The sequence below is a fragment of the Eptatretus burgeri genome, unplaced genomic scaffold (genome assembly GCF_056783735.1).
Source record: "Eptatretus burgeri isolate ZD-2024b unplaced genomic scaffold, Ebu_testis_v1 Ebu_testis_scaffold_3159, whole genome shotgun sequence".
Taxonomy (NCBI): Eukaryota; Metazoa; Chordata; class Myxini; order Myxiniformes; family Myxinidae; genus Eptatretus; species Eptatretus burgeri.
Genome location: NW_028225107.1, coordinates 261,151 through 278,119, shown reverse-complemented (window position 1 = coordinate 278,119; position 16,969 = coordinate 261,151). Strand labels below are relative to the sequence as shown.

General features: G+C 42.4%; 1 long non-coding RNA gene across 2 annotated transcripts; it reads left to right on the top strand.

The window, feature by feature from the left end:
- Positions 1-1,921: 1,921 nt before the first annotated feature.
- On the top strand, positions 1,922-16,548 carry LOC147006627 (uncharacterized). 2 transcript variants are annotated; one of them, XR_015054701.1, is made up of 4 exons: positions 1,922-2,420; positions 6,544-6,601; positions 14,619-14,698; positions 14,808-16,548. It is a non-coding gene; the product is annotated as an uncharacterized LOC147006627 (long non-coding RNA). The 2 variants fall into 2 exon arrangements; XR_015054700.1 differs by having other exon boundaries at positions 14,619-16,548.
- The last annotated feature ends 421 nt before the right edge of the window (positions 16,549-16,969 follow it).

Genomic DNA, 16,969 nt, shown 5'->3' with positions numbered 1-16,969 from the left:
GGGGCTGATGCCGTCTGGACCGGTTGCAGAATCTGAGTCAAGGTTTGACAGCAAGCTCTCCACCTTGTCAGGAGAAAAGAACACAGAGTGCTGGGACAGTTGGGTGCGACTGGGTAAGGTGGGTAGAGAAAGTGATGGGTTTTGGACACAAGATTTAGCTGCAAACACCGAGTTTAGGCATTCAGGTTTTTCACGTGCGGTATCAGCAGCGTGGCCATTTGAGGTAACAGAGGGGATGGAGGGGGAACATACACCAGAAACAGATTTGAATAGATGCCAGCACGATTTTTAGGAGGGAAAGAGGTTTGAGAGTTCAGACTTGAGATTACAAAGATGTTGTTTTCTGGCTCTCCTGAGGGTAGATACACACTTGTTCCGATATTTGTGGAAGGAACTGAGATTGCCCTCAGTTGGGTTTGCTTTCCATGAGGCAAAGGCAAGTTGTTTCAGGACAACTGCCTCGCCACAAGCTTCAGTAAACCAAGGGCGGGAGGAAGGGTAGGACAACTGAAGACGGGAGGGGATAAATCGGTGCATGAGGGAGAGGAAATTTCTTTGAAAGAATTCCCAGGATGAGTTGATGTTGGAGAAAGTAGCGAAAGGAGACCAGTTAATAAGTTTGATGGCTGCTTGGAGACCCTGCCATTCGACTTGAGTGAAATGCGACTCGACGGTGGTGAGGTGGTTCTCTGATGATAGCCAGAGAGATGTCCACTTTGACAAGGACGTGGTCAGAAGAACCGATTGGAGCGAAGGAAGAGCAGCAGATATTGTCAGGGAAATTTGTTAAAATCAGATCCAAAAGAGATGGAGTACCATTGGTTGAGATCCGGGTCAGGAAGTTGACCGATTGAGTCGCAGAAAGCTTTTGCTGAGGTGCCATGACAGGTGAGAGAGGTGCCACACCGAGCCAACTAGCATGATGACACTTTGACAAGGACGTGGTCAGAAGAACCGATTGGAGCGAAGGAAGAGCAGCAGATATTGTCAGGGAAATTTGTTAAAATCAGATCCAAAAGAGATGGAGTACCATTGGTTGAGATCCGGGTCAGGAAGTTGACCGATTGAGTCGCAGAAAGCTTTTGCTGAGGTGCCATGACAGGTGAGAGAGGTGCCACACCGAGCCAACTAGCATGATGACAATTGAAGTCGCCACATCAGAGGAAGAGAGAGTTTGGATGAGAAGATAGAAGATGGTCCATGTTTCGGATAGTGAGGTGTAGATACAGTCATCACTGTTAGGTGGACGGTACAGTACACATATAAACATGAGGTGGGAGTGGAGGGAAGCTGTAGCCAGAGGTATTCCTGGGGGTGTGGGGGAGTGAGAGCAGTGCATGGAGATTGACGAATAGAGTCTTTGATGAAGACAGCAACTCCTCACCAGGACGTGGTTCAGGTCTGTCATACCGGAGGAGGGAGTAACCAGGGAGAGATACTTGGGAGTCAGACACGTCTTGGAGGAGGAAAGTTTCTGTTAGGCAGATTATGTCTGCTTTGTCAGTGGCACCTGTATGGAAAGATCTGAAAGGTTTGAGCGAAGGCCCCGGTAATTTGAGGTCCACACTTTTAATGAAGAGGTAGGGGAGGAGGCTTTGGGTGCAGGGGGTGGGGGAGGGGGAGGGTAGGACAAGGGACGAGGGGGGGGAGGTAAGGAGGGTTGTTGAAAGAGAGTGGGGGAGTGCCGAATAGCTAGGGGAGATGGCCGAATGAGGACGAGAAAAGGCTCTGTGGTGCTGGGAGAGAGGGGGAAGAAGGCAGTTGAGGATTTGAGGAGGTAGAGTGAAGAGATGGAGGTGAGAGGACAGTGGAAGGAGGCAGCTTTGTGGATGAGAGGGGGGGCAACTTTGAGAAGGATGAGTGAGGGGGATGATAGGTGGGATAAAGGTGAGGGGGGAATTTTTGAGAGAGGTGAGAGGGAGGCTTGGAGGGAGAAGAGTGGGATGGTTGCTTTGAGAGTGAGGATGAGAGGGGTGAGTTGGCACTGAAGTTGGAAAAAAAGAATGGTTGATGGAGAGCGAACATTCATAGCAAAACTGGGGTTTTAAAAAGTTTTAGGTCAGAGATGCGATTTAACACAATTCTTGATGGATGCAATAAAGACGAATTCAGAGAATTGAGAGAAGAAACGCTGTAACAGTTGGATTTTTTTAGGCAACGAATGAAGGAGAGGTCGAAATGACAGCAGTCTGTTAAAATAGCAGAAGGGGAGTGCATGATTAAACAGTAAAGAGTACCACATGTGTGAGAGAGGAAGATGAAGCATTATAAGATATCGTTTTTGTTATTATTATTAATGCTTGAGAGAGTTTTCAACAGATTAGGTAATGGAAGTGTTGTAGAAAAAATCGAGGAAGAAGAGGAGGAAGAATAAGAGGAAGAAGAGGCGATGAAGAAGCAGAAGCAGAATCACGAGAAAGGTAGCGTTTTTTTTTTTTTTTTGGTTTTTTATTTAAGATAAGAAATAGAGAGCCTCGTTGGGAGAAATGGGGGATGTTAGGAAAGTGGGGAAGATAGAAATTGAAGGTAATGGGGAGAAAAAAACAAATAAAACGATTGTACACCAAGGGGAACCGGTAGGCCTCAAGCCTCGGCCTCAAACACCCAGCAAGAAAACGTCGACAAAAACTCACAAAGTAGCACGATGTTTGAAACAAAACCGAACTAGGAACACACAGTAACATGTAGGTGAGAAAAATAAACAGTTAAAACGGGACAAATAACGACCGGAAACTTAACTTTGAGATCGTCAGCAGAGAGCCCCTAAGGAGACCTCTCGACGCTCCAAACCTGGAACCGGAAGTGAAAGGAATGTTTGTTGTGGAAGATTAACGATATCCTAATTGTGGAGGTTTGTTGTGGAAGATAAACCATGTTATAAATGTGAAGGTTTGTTGTGGAAGATAAACCATGTTATAAATGTGAAGGTTTGTTGTGGAAGATAAACCATTTTATAATTGTGGAGGTTTGTTGTGGAAGATAAACCATATCCTAATTGTGAAGGTTTGTTGTGGAATATATACCATGTCATAAATGTGAAGGTTTGTTGTGGAAGATAAACCATGTTATAAATGTGAGGGTTTGTTGTGGAAGATAAACGATATCCTTATTGTGGAGGTTTGTTGTGGAAGATAAACCATGTTATCAATGTGAAGGTTTGTTGTGGAAGATAAACCATGTTATAATTGTGGATGTTTGTTGTGGAAGATAAACGATATCCTAATTGTGGAGGTTTGTTGTGGAAGATAAACCATGTTATAAATGTGAAGGTTTGTTGTGGAAGATAAACCATGTTATAATTGTGGAGGTTTTTTGTGGAAGATAAATGATATCCTAATTGTGGAGGTTTGTTGTGGAAGATAAACCATTTTATAAATGTGAAGGTTTGTTGTGGAAGATAAACCATGTTATAATTGTGGAGGTTTGTTGTGGAAGATAAACCACGTTATATTTGTGGAGGTTTGTTGTGGAAGATAAACCATGTTATAATTGTGGAGGTTTGTTGTGGAAGATAAACCATGTTATAAATGTGAATGTTTGTTGTGGAAGATAAACCATGTTATAATTGTGGAGGTTTTTTGTGGAAGATAAATGATATCCGAATTGTGGAGGTTTGTTGTGGAAGATAAACCATTTTATAAAAATTTCAAGGTTTGTTGTGGAAGATAAACCATGTTATAAATGTGAAGGTTTGTTGTGGAAGATAAACCATGTTATAAATGTGAAGGTTTGTTGTGGAAGATAAACCATGTTATAATTGTGGAGGTTTTTTGTGGAAGATAAACCACGTTATATTTGTGGAGGTTTGTTGTGGAAGATAAACCATGTTATAATTGTGGAGGTTTGTTGTGGAAGATAAACCATGTTATAAATGTGAATGTTTGTTGTGGAAGATAAACCATGTTATAATTGTGGAGGTTTTTTGTGGAAGATAAATGATATCCGAATTGTGGAGGTTTGTTGTGGAAGATAAACCATTTTATAAAAATTTCAAGGTTTGTTGTGGAAGATAAACCATGTTATAAATGTGAAGGTTTGTTGTGGAAGATAAACCATGTTATAAATGTGAAGGTTTGTTGTGGAAGATAAACCACATCCTAATTGTGGTGGTTTGCTTCATTGAGTAAAATGCTTCAGTGCAACTTTATCTTCATTAATTATTTGAATATAAACATCACTTATCTCTTATTTGAAAAATGGTTATTAATGATGCATTTTATTTTTCAAAAGTTATATTGATGCTTTGTGGAACAATAAATTCGGAATTGGAGAATGGTTGCATAAGATAAAAAATAAAATGAAATAGTTCACCAACACATTAGGCTCAAGCCAAAGTGTATCTACAATCTAATGAATCGTCCAATATACCTTCAATATCCCACAACTTATTCTTGGAAGGCTCTGTGTCCAATTGGGTCTCCAAATCTTGGCACATACTGGGCATGTTTAACATCTGCCAATATTCTCAACCTTGCATGACCGAACCAGATCCCTTACAATAAAAAAAATAATTACTGGAGAGTCAGCAACAATGGCACAAAGCAATAGGTTTCATTTCCTGCACCATAACTTTCTTTCCTGATCATTTGATTGCACATCCTGACCATCAATGGGTTTGGAAAGCAAACTTTCACTGGAAAGTCAAACCACAGTTTGAATTAGGGGAGAGATAATCCTCTTTCAGTGATTGGCAGGAAAAACGAACAGCATGATGCTGAGGTCCTTTTCTCTTCTGCAGGTATTTCTTGTCCAGAGTCTCATAATGGTGGAAACAGATCGATGATAAACGTCTGTTCAGGAATCGCCAAACAACCACATATAGGGAGCACTCACATGTCCTGTGGCCTCTTGCCCTGGTAACGTGACTGTTCAGGCAAAGACAAAATGGTACGATGAAAAACGACCATTCAGGAAATACTGAACAACCCTGTGTTGATAATGCTCGATACCTGCCCAGCCTCACCACTCAACACCATGAGTAGTCATTGAAGTCCTGCTCAACCTGAACCTATATTGAGGAGAATGGTTGTTATGGAATGTGGAGGATAAACCATCTTCCTCTTTCTTCTGCCAATCACATGTTTCATCTCTGGTATAATAAACAAGATAAATTAATTGAACACTGAGAGAAAAATAACAAAAATTACCTGATGCAGCAATAGTCCACAAGGCCTTTGTCCACAACTCAATAGAGTACTGATCTCCCCTATTGGCTGACACATGTACATCACATCTATCTTTCCTGGATCCTGTGGAATCGACAGCTCTGAATATTTTTTTTCAAATCTCTTGTGGTGACACTCATTACCACCACCAGATCATTCTTTGACATGTGCTCCATGATTACCCCTTGTATTATTTCGTTCTTATTTTCATGATTCCAACCAATCTTTGAGGTGGAAACTTCGAGGGGGAGGGGTGAGCAGAAGCTTTGAGGGGATGGAGAATTTTGTGTTCGATTTTTATATTGGCACCTGTCAGCCCTCCTAAGACCTACTCGAGATGTTCTAACATTGTGAATAGCTGCTTTGATATACATCATGCCATTCAGATAGATACACAAGCACAGTGGACCAAGGGAAGCCTGCCAACTTACGTTACATTAACCCTTTGAAGAGCACTGTGAAGTTACAGAAAGCAAATGGCATGACCTTCATTTCATTTTCACAGTTCTTTTCCCATCAGTTGTTTTCCCCCCTGGGGATCAGAATGCACATCCACTTACCAGTGTCCTTTCTTCGAAACCATGCTGGAGAACCAAACCATTGGGCGTGGTCTCCCCGGCATGTTTTAACCTTTATTTCAGTCCTTTTGGAAGAAAAAAATAATTCAGCAGCAATATATATATTTTTACATTTTCATAAAATGACATGTATATTACGTAAATTCATTTCCATTTGAGTTGCACTTTATTTGTCTATCAATGTACGAAATGTATGATGCATACTCTGGGGGGCTGTGCATGGGGTTGCGGGAGGAGGAAGGAGGTGGTGTAGGGGGTAAGGGGGTTCATCCAGACACCCAGAGCTCACCCTAGCTAAAGTTATATTTGTATGAATCGTTATGTGGTTTGTGGTGTTAAAGGTGACAAGTAACCTTAGGAAAGTATAAAGTTAAATTGAGGGAAATGACCAAGTTAACCAAGCATAACCTTCAATGCATTTTACCAAACTGATTTAGACAGATTATAATGTGCAACTTGTAAAATCCCTTGTTGTTTGAGGCCATCAAACTCCCTAATTTGAACTCCTACATCTCATGGGTTAACTGAGCATTTTATAATTAGTCTCCCTTGTATAAAGAAATTTATATATAGATATACTAAATAATTCCCAAATGGCTCAACATGCAACATGTTTCTACCTGCTTAAACACTCCCTAGAAAACTGTGAAAGATAATTTGTCCCACGAGGAAATGAGAAAGTTACAAACCTATTTAATTGTTTATTATTACCGATCACACCCTTGACCCAAACTTCTCCACCTCCTACCCCTCACTCCCTCCATTGCTCCCTCTCCTCACTTCTGCTCTTTCTCTAACAGTTTAACTCCTTTTTGCAAGCATTTGCAGTGAGCTGCAAAATCCATGGACATCTCCATTGTAAGCTCCAAATTCCCTCTACAAATACATCTCATGGCATCAACACATGTCACTCACTCTCGGTTACCCAATCTATTCCTCTTCTGCAACCTGTGTACCTTCACCTTGCTAAAAAATGAGAATTTCTGCATTTTATTGTGACATTTTTTCTTTGATTAAGTGGAATGGTTGATGATGTCATTCTTGGTGTTTGAAACTTGGAATTTGGTGTATGCATGGTTATTATTGCTTCGTCATATAATGGCTACCAGACTTGGTGGTGTAATGGTTAGAGCATCTGCTATGAGTGTGGGAGGTCAGTGGTTCAAATGCAGGCTGAGTCGTACCAAAGGAGAGCATCGAGCAAGGAATATTCAATGGAGAGCACATACCATTTTAAAATATTTGGGATGATTCAGCAGAGGGGTTGAACCACCAGACTCAGAGCGGAAGCTCCAGCCATTACACCACCGAGGTTGGTTAAAAGGTAACTCGAGACATGTGAACTGGTTTGAAAAAGTATTAATAATGAAGAGATCTAACCAGCACATAACACAAATCACCATGAAGAGATAAGCAGCAGTCTTCTTGGAGCAAAGACTTGCTCAGGTGAGTGGAAGGGTTGTCCACCGATAAAATATTATTCTATAACCCATGTTTTGACAACACAGCAGCATCATTTTGAAGTTCTCGAAATGGCTGGTGTTGTCGAGCATACATGGCTCCTGGGCCAGGTTACACAACCTTGAAGGCCTCGAGCAGCTGTGTGTTTGCCTTTTGAGAGGCAGGGGTGTGCTTTAAATGCCGCGATCAAAAGTGCATCGAGAGAAGAAGAGAAAGAGGACATTGATAGACAGAGGAAGCAGATAATGGGGATGACGCGCATAGTGAAGACTCTTCACTTGGATCACATGAGATTGTATCATGCTTCAAAGGATTTCTCTCTCTGTAAAGAGGACACTTCTCAGCTCTGCATTGATCAGTATCACTTCACTGTTGACCATGCACTGCTTCGTTATAAATTAGTTATGTCTGCCTCTACTGCTCACTGTTGGGTGAAGTTGATCATCACATGCTCGATACATCATCTCGATGTGCCCTGCACATACAATGGCTGCTGCCCTGGTTATTCAGAGTGCTGACACATTTTGGTGAACATATGTTTAGTTAAGCATAACTTCAATGTAATTTAGGTAAAGTTTGTATCGGCTAAATAAGGAGAGTTTCAATTACCAACATTGTGGCATGATCAGTCCTGTTTCACTTCTTTCACGTTTAAAATGGACATGCCATTTTGTGCTGGTGACCAGGCGAAATTCCAAACTCCTGTTTCCTCTCTGCCCAACAAATGTCACTTGCTTGGACCCCAGTCGCACGTGTGGGACTCGAGGTTCATGACAGAGCTCAGGTGGTGAGTAGCGGGGTCCGCGGAGGTGGGGGGGTTTGGGGTCGCTCTTTCCTTCCTTGTAGAGGGCCAGCAGAGACATGTTCGCCGCCTCGACGACCTTCTTAACAGCAAAAACCCCTTTTGTGACAGCAAAAACCCTCCAAAACTCTCCAAAAAGACCCACCAAAAACTCTCCAAGACCCCAAAAAGACTCTCCAAGACCCCCAAAAAGACTCCAAGACCCCAAAAAGACTTCTGCCTCAGAGAGTGCTCGGGAATTTATCGACCTCCCTCAGCGAGGAGGGGCTTTGGTGAATACACCTCGATGTCCGCCTTTGATTGGACAGGGTCCCACGGCATACCTTTTCAGGGCAGGGCCTTGGCCCCTGCCGGGAAACCCCAGCCACTCTTCCATGCGGGTTCATACTTGACGAGTAACAGTATCAACGCTACAACGGCTCCTGCCGGGAAACCCCAGCCACTCTTCCACGTGGGTTCATACTTGATGAGCAACAGTATCAATGTTTCAAAGGTCATCGTGAAAGAGTTACAACGTTTGTGGGAGCCGAGAAACCGGAACCGCGAGATCTTGCATTGGCATGTCAGGGTGCGAGAAGGCAGCTGGTTGGTGGTGGATCGTGATGGGCCAAGGGGTCATGCAGATGGGATGGTTGTTAGATGGCTTGTTGGAGGGTTCGTTGGATGTAAAAATTTAATAACCAAACTCAAAAGAAATCGCAACCCATGCCTTTGATTCTCCCATGAGACAAAAGGAAAGGGATCTGACTACACACATACTTTACGACAAAACTGACTTTTGGGACATCTGTATATTGAATGCTTATGGTTTAAAGATCCGTAACAATATAATACTAGGTCATGGTTTTGTCAGTTCTATTGGAAGATCCATCAGAAGAAAATGAGCACCTCTTTATTTCTTCTTCAATCATTATCAACTCGTGTATTAAAATATTTCCAACCACTCACTGTAAATGTTTAGAACTTTTTATGAGGGCTACAAAGTTGAAATTTTGCAAACTGATGTAACTCGAAGCCAATATTCCAGGAAAAAAGGGGGAAGTACAGAGGCATTCCACTCATAAGTCATGTCAGGAAGTTGGTGCTGGAAAGGAATCTGGACAAGAGGACAATATTTGGACAAGAGGACAAATCTGGACAAGAGGACAATATAATAGGATGAGTATGGAGATGAAAATAGGCTAAGAGCAACGGGTTTAGAGAAGGTTAGAGGACAAAGGGCGGGATGTTCACGCTGAGACAGCTGGTGAAGAAGAGGATGGAGGTGCACGGTAAAATAGTATTCCTTGGTACAGGCAGGACAGAAGCTTGGTATTGTTGGACCTCAACCCTTATAAAGGGAAGAGAAGAAGATGTCAAAAGGTCAAGTTCACATAAAATCGTTCATTTTAATCCAATTAATTTGAAACCTAGCTGGGCGTACTGCCCCACTCAGACTAAAACTGAAGAAAGACATTGAGTGGCATTGGTGCAAGGAGCAGGATGATGCATATCAAGATGTGAAACAAGCTTTGATCATTGCACCCACATTGAAGTTCTTCGATGTCCAGTCTGCCGTCGTGATGCAAGCTGATGCTTCAAAAGCTGGCCTGGGTGCTTGCCTCATGCAAGAAGGTCACCCTGCAGCTTACGCTTCCAGGGCACTAACTGAAGCAGAACAAAATTATGCTCAAATTGAAAAGGAACTTTTGGCGATTGTGTTCGCATGTGAAAAATTCAATCAGTACGTGTATGGTAAAGCTGTGGTCGTTGAATCAGACCATAAGCCACTTGACATGATCAGTAAGAAGAATCTCAGCAAAGCTTCACCCCGACTCCAGAGAATGCTTCTCAGACTGTTCAAGTACTCTGTCGACATTGTCTGCAAACCAGGCCCTCAAATGTATATTTCTGATGCATTGTCACGTGCCTACATTCAGGGTAATTCCATTGATAAGGGCCTTGTTGTGGACATGGAAGTCATGGTACATAATTTCATCAAAACTCTTCCCATCACCTTATGGAAAGTTATTGGAAATGCAGCATTCCACATCAGAGGATGGCTGTCTTGTGGAGCTTCAGAAACTTGCAAAATATGGTTGGCCCACCTCAAAACGACATGTACCCGAGGTCATTTGCAATTACTGGACCATGAGGGATCAAATTCATGAGACTGAGAGACTATTGTTCCTGGGTGACAAACTCATCATTCCGGCCACAATAAGAATGGAAGTCCTTACTAAGCTCCATGAGAGTCACCTTGGAATAGACAGGACCAAGGCACGGGCACGATAAATAGTTTACTGGCCTGAAATCTCAAAGGACATTGAAGATACCGTGGCCCGTTGTAGTGAATGTGCCCAATATCATAGGAGCAATCAAAAAGAGCCTCTCATGCCTCATGAAGTTCCAGAGCATCCATGGCAAAAGTTGGGTGCGGAGATGTTTGAGTTTTGGGGCCAAAATTGCCTTTGTGTTGTGGATAATTTTTCAAAATTTCCCAAAATATGTCTGCTGAAAGATAAAACTGGGAGTACTGTGGTCACTCACTTAAAATCTCTGTTTGCGCGAAATGGTATTCCAGAAGAATTAATAGCAGATAACATGCCGTTTGCTGGTTGGGAGCTACAACCGTTCACCAAAGCGTGGGGACTTACAATTGTGACTTCGAGTCCCCGATACCCTCAGTCTAATGGCATGAGTGAAAGGACCATTGGAACCATTAAGCAGCTGCTGAGGAAAGCAGACGATCCATATATTGCATTATTGGAGTACCGTAACACTCCAATCACTGACCTGAAATACTCTCCTACTCAGATTCTGAACAGTAGAAGGCTAAATTCGAGATACCTACAGCTGCGCATCTGTTGCAACCTAAAGTGGTGATGGGTGTCAGAACAGTATTGTTAAAACTGCAGGAAAAACAAAAGTACTATTACAATTGCAGTGCCAAGCCCTTGGGCAAACTGGAAGTAAATGATGGTATTCACATCAAGGAAAATGGGGTGTGGAATCGAGCTCAGGTAACTGCGAGTCATGCAAGTCCCAGGTCATACATAGTCCAGTCAGCAACAGGTAGTGTCTTGCGTAGAAACAGATGTCATCTGCTAAAAACAACAGAGCCTGCTCCTGCTGTTGTCCCTGACTTCGAATCGTTGCCAGTAGGTCCAAGCTTGGAGCCTGGGTCTTCCCCAACCAGAGGAGCGGATTGGGCTTCCACCACTTCACCAGCTTCTCCCACTTCAGCACATCCCACAATAACCACGACTTCACCTGAAGATTTTCGCACCACACGATTTGGGCGATGTGTTAAACCCCCTAATAGACTGGATTTATGAATTGTGGTCAGTGATATCTTGGTGCAGGATGTGAATGTGAGGCAGAATAATCCCTTTGTGTCAGAAGACAGTCGACCTAATGATGACACAAACTTCACAAATACTATTGCAGTCACCATCTGTTTTAAATACTGTTTATGCTGGTCTGTTCGGAGCGATAATAATGGATATTATTATTATTATTATTATTATTAATAATAATAATAATAATAATAATGATATGAAAGTAATTAAAAAAAATCAAAAACAGGGAGGTGTCACATATTGTATTGATATGGATACAAATTGTTTGGTTCCACTTTGAGAGTAGAGATCCCCCCCCCCCCAACTGCATAATGTGTGGACTTGTCCTGGAGAGCGGGGGGGGGGTGAGGGGCAGAGCAGAAGGCGCCATGTTGGTATATAGAATAAAGTTGAAGAAAGAACTGGAATCTTTCGCTCAGTGAATATTACAGCCACGACTGAACGCAATGAGCAGAAGGTTGATGCACTCATCAGTGAGGACCAAAAGGGGACAGCAAGGGAGATCACAGCGCAGCTTGGCATCGGAAACCATGCGGTACAGGAGATTACATCGACCTTAGGGGAACGAAAAGTTTTTTTCCCCATTTTGATTCCCTGTTTGCATACGGAGGAACACAAAAACACACGCATGGAGATGCCATCACAGTTACTGCAACGTCATGCTGCCAAGGGCAATGACTTCCTGTTCCATATCGTGACTGGTGATGCAAGCTGGTTCCATCATTTTGACAAAGAAACGAAGCAGCAAAGCATGTCATGGCATCACTCAACATCTCCAAAAAGTACAAGGCCAACAGAGTGCCGTACGCCAGCAAAGTTATGGGAGCCATCTTCAAGGGTGCCGAGGGAAGCATGCTGGTTGATTTCTTACCCAAAGGGGAAACCAAAAGCATGGCTTGCTCGGTTCAGATACTCAAGAAACTGAAACGTGCATGTCGGGAAAGTGCCAAGTGAAAAAGATGTTGGCCTTCAACATGACAACGCTAGAACTCACAATGCGCATCTGACATTGGAGGAAATCTCAAAGAATGGCTGGGAGTACTCCTCTACCCCCACCCCCCCTCCCCGGTGGGGTCCAGACATGGATAGCCGTGTATAGCTGGTTGTGAAATGTTGGAACGGACAGCTACCGCAGCGGGATTTTTGAGATTGTGAAGCGCTGACAGAAATAAGTGGATCGTTGTGGAGACTTTGTAGAAAGTAATGTGGTACAGTGGCCTCCACCCTGTGGCAGGTTTTGTAATTAATCCTGCTTGGTGTCCATGTCCAAACACCCTCCACACCAGGATGACCTGGTGCGGGGAGCTGGTTTACTCGCCGACACTCGACCATGAACAGGTTAGAACGGGTTTATATGTTACCCGTAACAAGTCACAGATCTGATCTGGCCTGACCTGGCAATCATGTTTGGAGTGCGATTGTATAAACTCAGGGGCAGATCTAAAGTGATATTTGGAGGGTTCATCACTCCCAAGAAAATTCTGCTTTAAAAAAAAAACTTAAAATGGACTAATTCGGTTCAGTAAACAAAACGTTTTATAGTTCATTACAACAAAGTTAATGACAACAAACGTAAGCTATTCGGAAAAATTGAATCACCTGAGACCCCCATCCCCCTCCCCCCCCCCTTGATCTGCCACTGAAATAAAACTTTTTTTGTTTTGTTTACTGATTATCACTGTTGTTTGCCATGACAAAGCATAAATGCTGCCAATGGAAACAAAGGCGATGCCCCGAGAATGCTCATTCACAACTCATAATGATAATAGCACATAATGATAATGATAATAATAAGAGTTACAATAATGATACAAAACGATAATGATAATAATATTACATAATGTTAATTAAACATAATGATAATTACAATGTTCTGAAATGATCATGATAATGGTCCATAAGGATAATAATAATTATGACAATATTTGAAACTGATGATAATAATGATAATAACATTGATAATGTTGATAATAATAATAATAACGATGATAATAAGGATAACAATAATGATGATAATGGTACATGGTAATAATGGTATGTAAATACATCTATTAATTACGCTCTCTTGGAACTGAATAAGTCTGTTAACTCGATGGTATTCAGAGAATACTTACCCTGCGCAATCTTGACAAGGACTTGGTGCAGGCCAACTCTTCCGTTTTTTGTAGGTTTTTTTTTCTTTGATCCAATATTGTGCCAGACCAGTGAACGATTATGTCACTTTTATCAAACTATATCTCCCATGGATAGTTGATTCATGAGTTTAAGTTTTGCATTGATTGGTTAGTGGTTTCAACAATTGCAGAGAATTTTTTTCATACTAACTGGATGAAGCATTGTAATTTTTGAACTATCACATCATAATGAAGGCACCAATGACATCATTATGAACATAGCTTATTCGTCATGGGGAGTACATTATAATGAGCCATGTTTAAATTTTTTCCATGGAGCGGTTTTGGAGATATAGAGGTGCAAACCTTTTTGGTATTTCCAAGATGGTGCCTGTACCACGTGACATACGATGTCAAAATTATCACTGAAAAATTCTGCAGGAGGAGGACTCAAAAGGTGAAAATTGTGTACATTGGACGAACAATTGCAGATAATTTTTTTTCATACTGAACGGATCAAGCGTTGCACATGTCGAATTATGATGTCATAATGAAGGCACCAATGACATCATCATTAACAGATCTTATTCCTCATGGGGAGTAGTTGACAATGAGCCATGTTTAAATTTATAGAGGTGCAAAGTTTTTCTGTTTTTCCAAGATGGTGCCTGTACCACATGACCTATGACATCATAATTATGACTAAGAAATTATACAGGAGGAGGTGCACCTATGTGGAAAATTTCGTGTCAATCGGACAAACAATTACAGAGAATTTTTTTCATAGTGACCGGATCAAGCGTTGCACATGTCGAATTATGACGTCATAATTAAAGCACCAATGACATCATCATTAACATATCTTAGTCCACATTGGAGAGTGCTTGACATTGAGCCATATCTCAATTTTTTTCCATGGAGCGGTTTCGGATATATGGAGGTGCAAAGTTTTTCGTTTTTCCAAGATGGCGCCTGTATCACGTGATTTACGACGTCATAATTATACAGGACTAAAAAATTATACAGGAGGATGCATACCTATTTAGAAAATGTCATGCCAATCAGACTATGGGTTGCTGAGAAAATGAATTTTTAAAATGCAAACGCACACGTACATGACCGATCGCTTAACCTTGCTTTTCGTTTCGCGAACGCAGGGTAATTATGTACTCAACAAAGATTGGAACATGAGTACTATATACACACTGATGAGCCAAAACATTATGACCACTGACAGGTGAAGTGAATAGCATGAATTATTTTCTTACAATGGCACCTGTCAAGGGGTGGGATATATGAGGCAGCAAGTGAAGAGTCAGTTCTTGATGTTGATGTGTTGGATGCAGGAGCAATGGGCGGGAGTAAAGACCTGAGTGACTTTGACAAGGGCCAAATTGTTATGGCCAGATGACTGGGTCAGAGCGTCTCTGAAACGGCAAGGCTTGTGGGGTGCTTCCGGTCAGCAGTGGTGGGTACTAACCGGCAGTGGTCCGAGGAGGGAGAAACCACAAACTGGCGACAGGGTGTTGGACGCCCAAGGCTCATCGATCCACGAGGGCAACGAAGGCTATCCCGTCTGGTCCGAACCGACAGGTCTACTGTGGCACAAGTCACCGAAAATTTTAATGGTGGTCATGGGAGGAATGTGTCACAATCCGCAGTGCATCGCGCCCTGCTGCGTATGGGGCTGGGTAGCCGCAGACTGGTCAGAGTGCCCATGATAACCCCTGTCCACCGTCGAAACCGCCTACAATGGTCACGTGAGCATCAGAACTGGACCTTGGAGCAGTGGAAGAAGGTCGCCTGGTCCGATGAGTCCCGTTGTCTTTTAGATCACGTGGATGGCCGGTAAAGGGAGTGTGATGCTCTGGGCAATGTTCTGCTGGGAAACCCTAGGTCCTGCCATTCATGTGGACGTCAACTTGACATGTATTACCTACCGAAACATCGTTGCAGACCAGGTATACTCCTGCAGAATACCAAGGCAATGATGTTCCCTGATGGCAGTGGCCTCTTTTAGCAGGATAATGCGCCCTGCCACACTGCACACATTGTTTGGGAATGGTTTGCAGAACATGATGAAGTGTTCGCAACATTCACACCGAGTTGGGGGGTTCTCACGTGATTTTGTGGAGGTAATTAGGGCATCTTAACCTTTACAAACACTGGCATTGCCGGTGTCATGTTGATGACGAAATGTTGAAGCTGTGCCTGACACCATTTACAAAACGATCTGATATGAAATGGCAGTGTATTTGTCTTTAACGATACTTCCTCGGAGCAGATGGGTTTTACATGATACCCATAGCAAGTCACAGATCTGTTCTGGCCTGACCTGACAATCAATGCGCTGTGATGTTTGTGATGAGATCTATTCTGTATTCGAAGCACAAAGATGTTCTTCCTTCTATGTAAGGTTTCCATGAAGATATAAATGTTCTCACACTTTACCATCGTGCAACCGACATTAACTCTATTGTTTAATCTTAATAATCGAGTAGGGGACAACAGACTGATAAAGACTCCCCAATGAAGATGTATCCCAAGGAAGTTATGCTTCCAAAATACTGGAGTTATTCGTGAGACTCTTTCATGATGAAATACCGACTGTTCAAGGTATGTTAAGAGGTTGGCCTGTTTGGTTTTTCCATCTGAGCAGATAACTCATAATTTCTGGGATTCCAGGTTTAAATCCTGGAGACTGCATTGATGAATACCTGGTTTACTCATCTCCCTTTACAAAACACAACATGTGCTTGTGTAATATTGTCTGTCCCCCTTCATGAGGACAATTTGCGGGAGATGAAATTCACTACACGTGATGTGCAACACACACAGAGTAAAACGAGTGTTTGTTTACGTCCGAAGGATGTCTCATAAATAAAGAAGATGAAAACACACCTGAGGCTCCGCCCAGGGCCAGGCTTCAGACTTTGACGTGTTCACGAAGCTCCACTGTTTAAATGAAACGTCCCAGAAGATAAACAAAACATGATCACATCTGTACATGTGTTTTAAAATATTTTTTGCTACAAATGGAAACATCATATCTTCCAATCCCCTTGAATATTTCGAATAAAATCATATCCAACACGTCATTTTTGAATGGGCTTTCACACGGATGTCCTTATAATTTATACAAACACACAATGGTGTCTCATCATGACCTGAGTTAGACACGTGAGATCCTCCAGGAGCTTCAAATCACTGGGAAAATCAATAAACACGTGGTGCACACAAGTCTTGGTTACTTTGGTTCAAGTGTTTAATTTTACTTTACTATGGGGTGGAAATTCATCACAATAATGTTACAAATTCTTTTATTCGAGTAATTGTTGGAGGTGAATTGGTTCAGTGTGATGTTTATGATTCGATAACCAGAACGGGACTCGGGAGAGATCAACCCCCGCCAGGATGAACAGTTCAACCTTTGTTTCCACTGATCGGTTGGATCTGGATTCGGACCTGAACCAAAATCGAATCACCTTGATGTGGCCAACACCAAGTG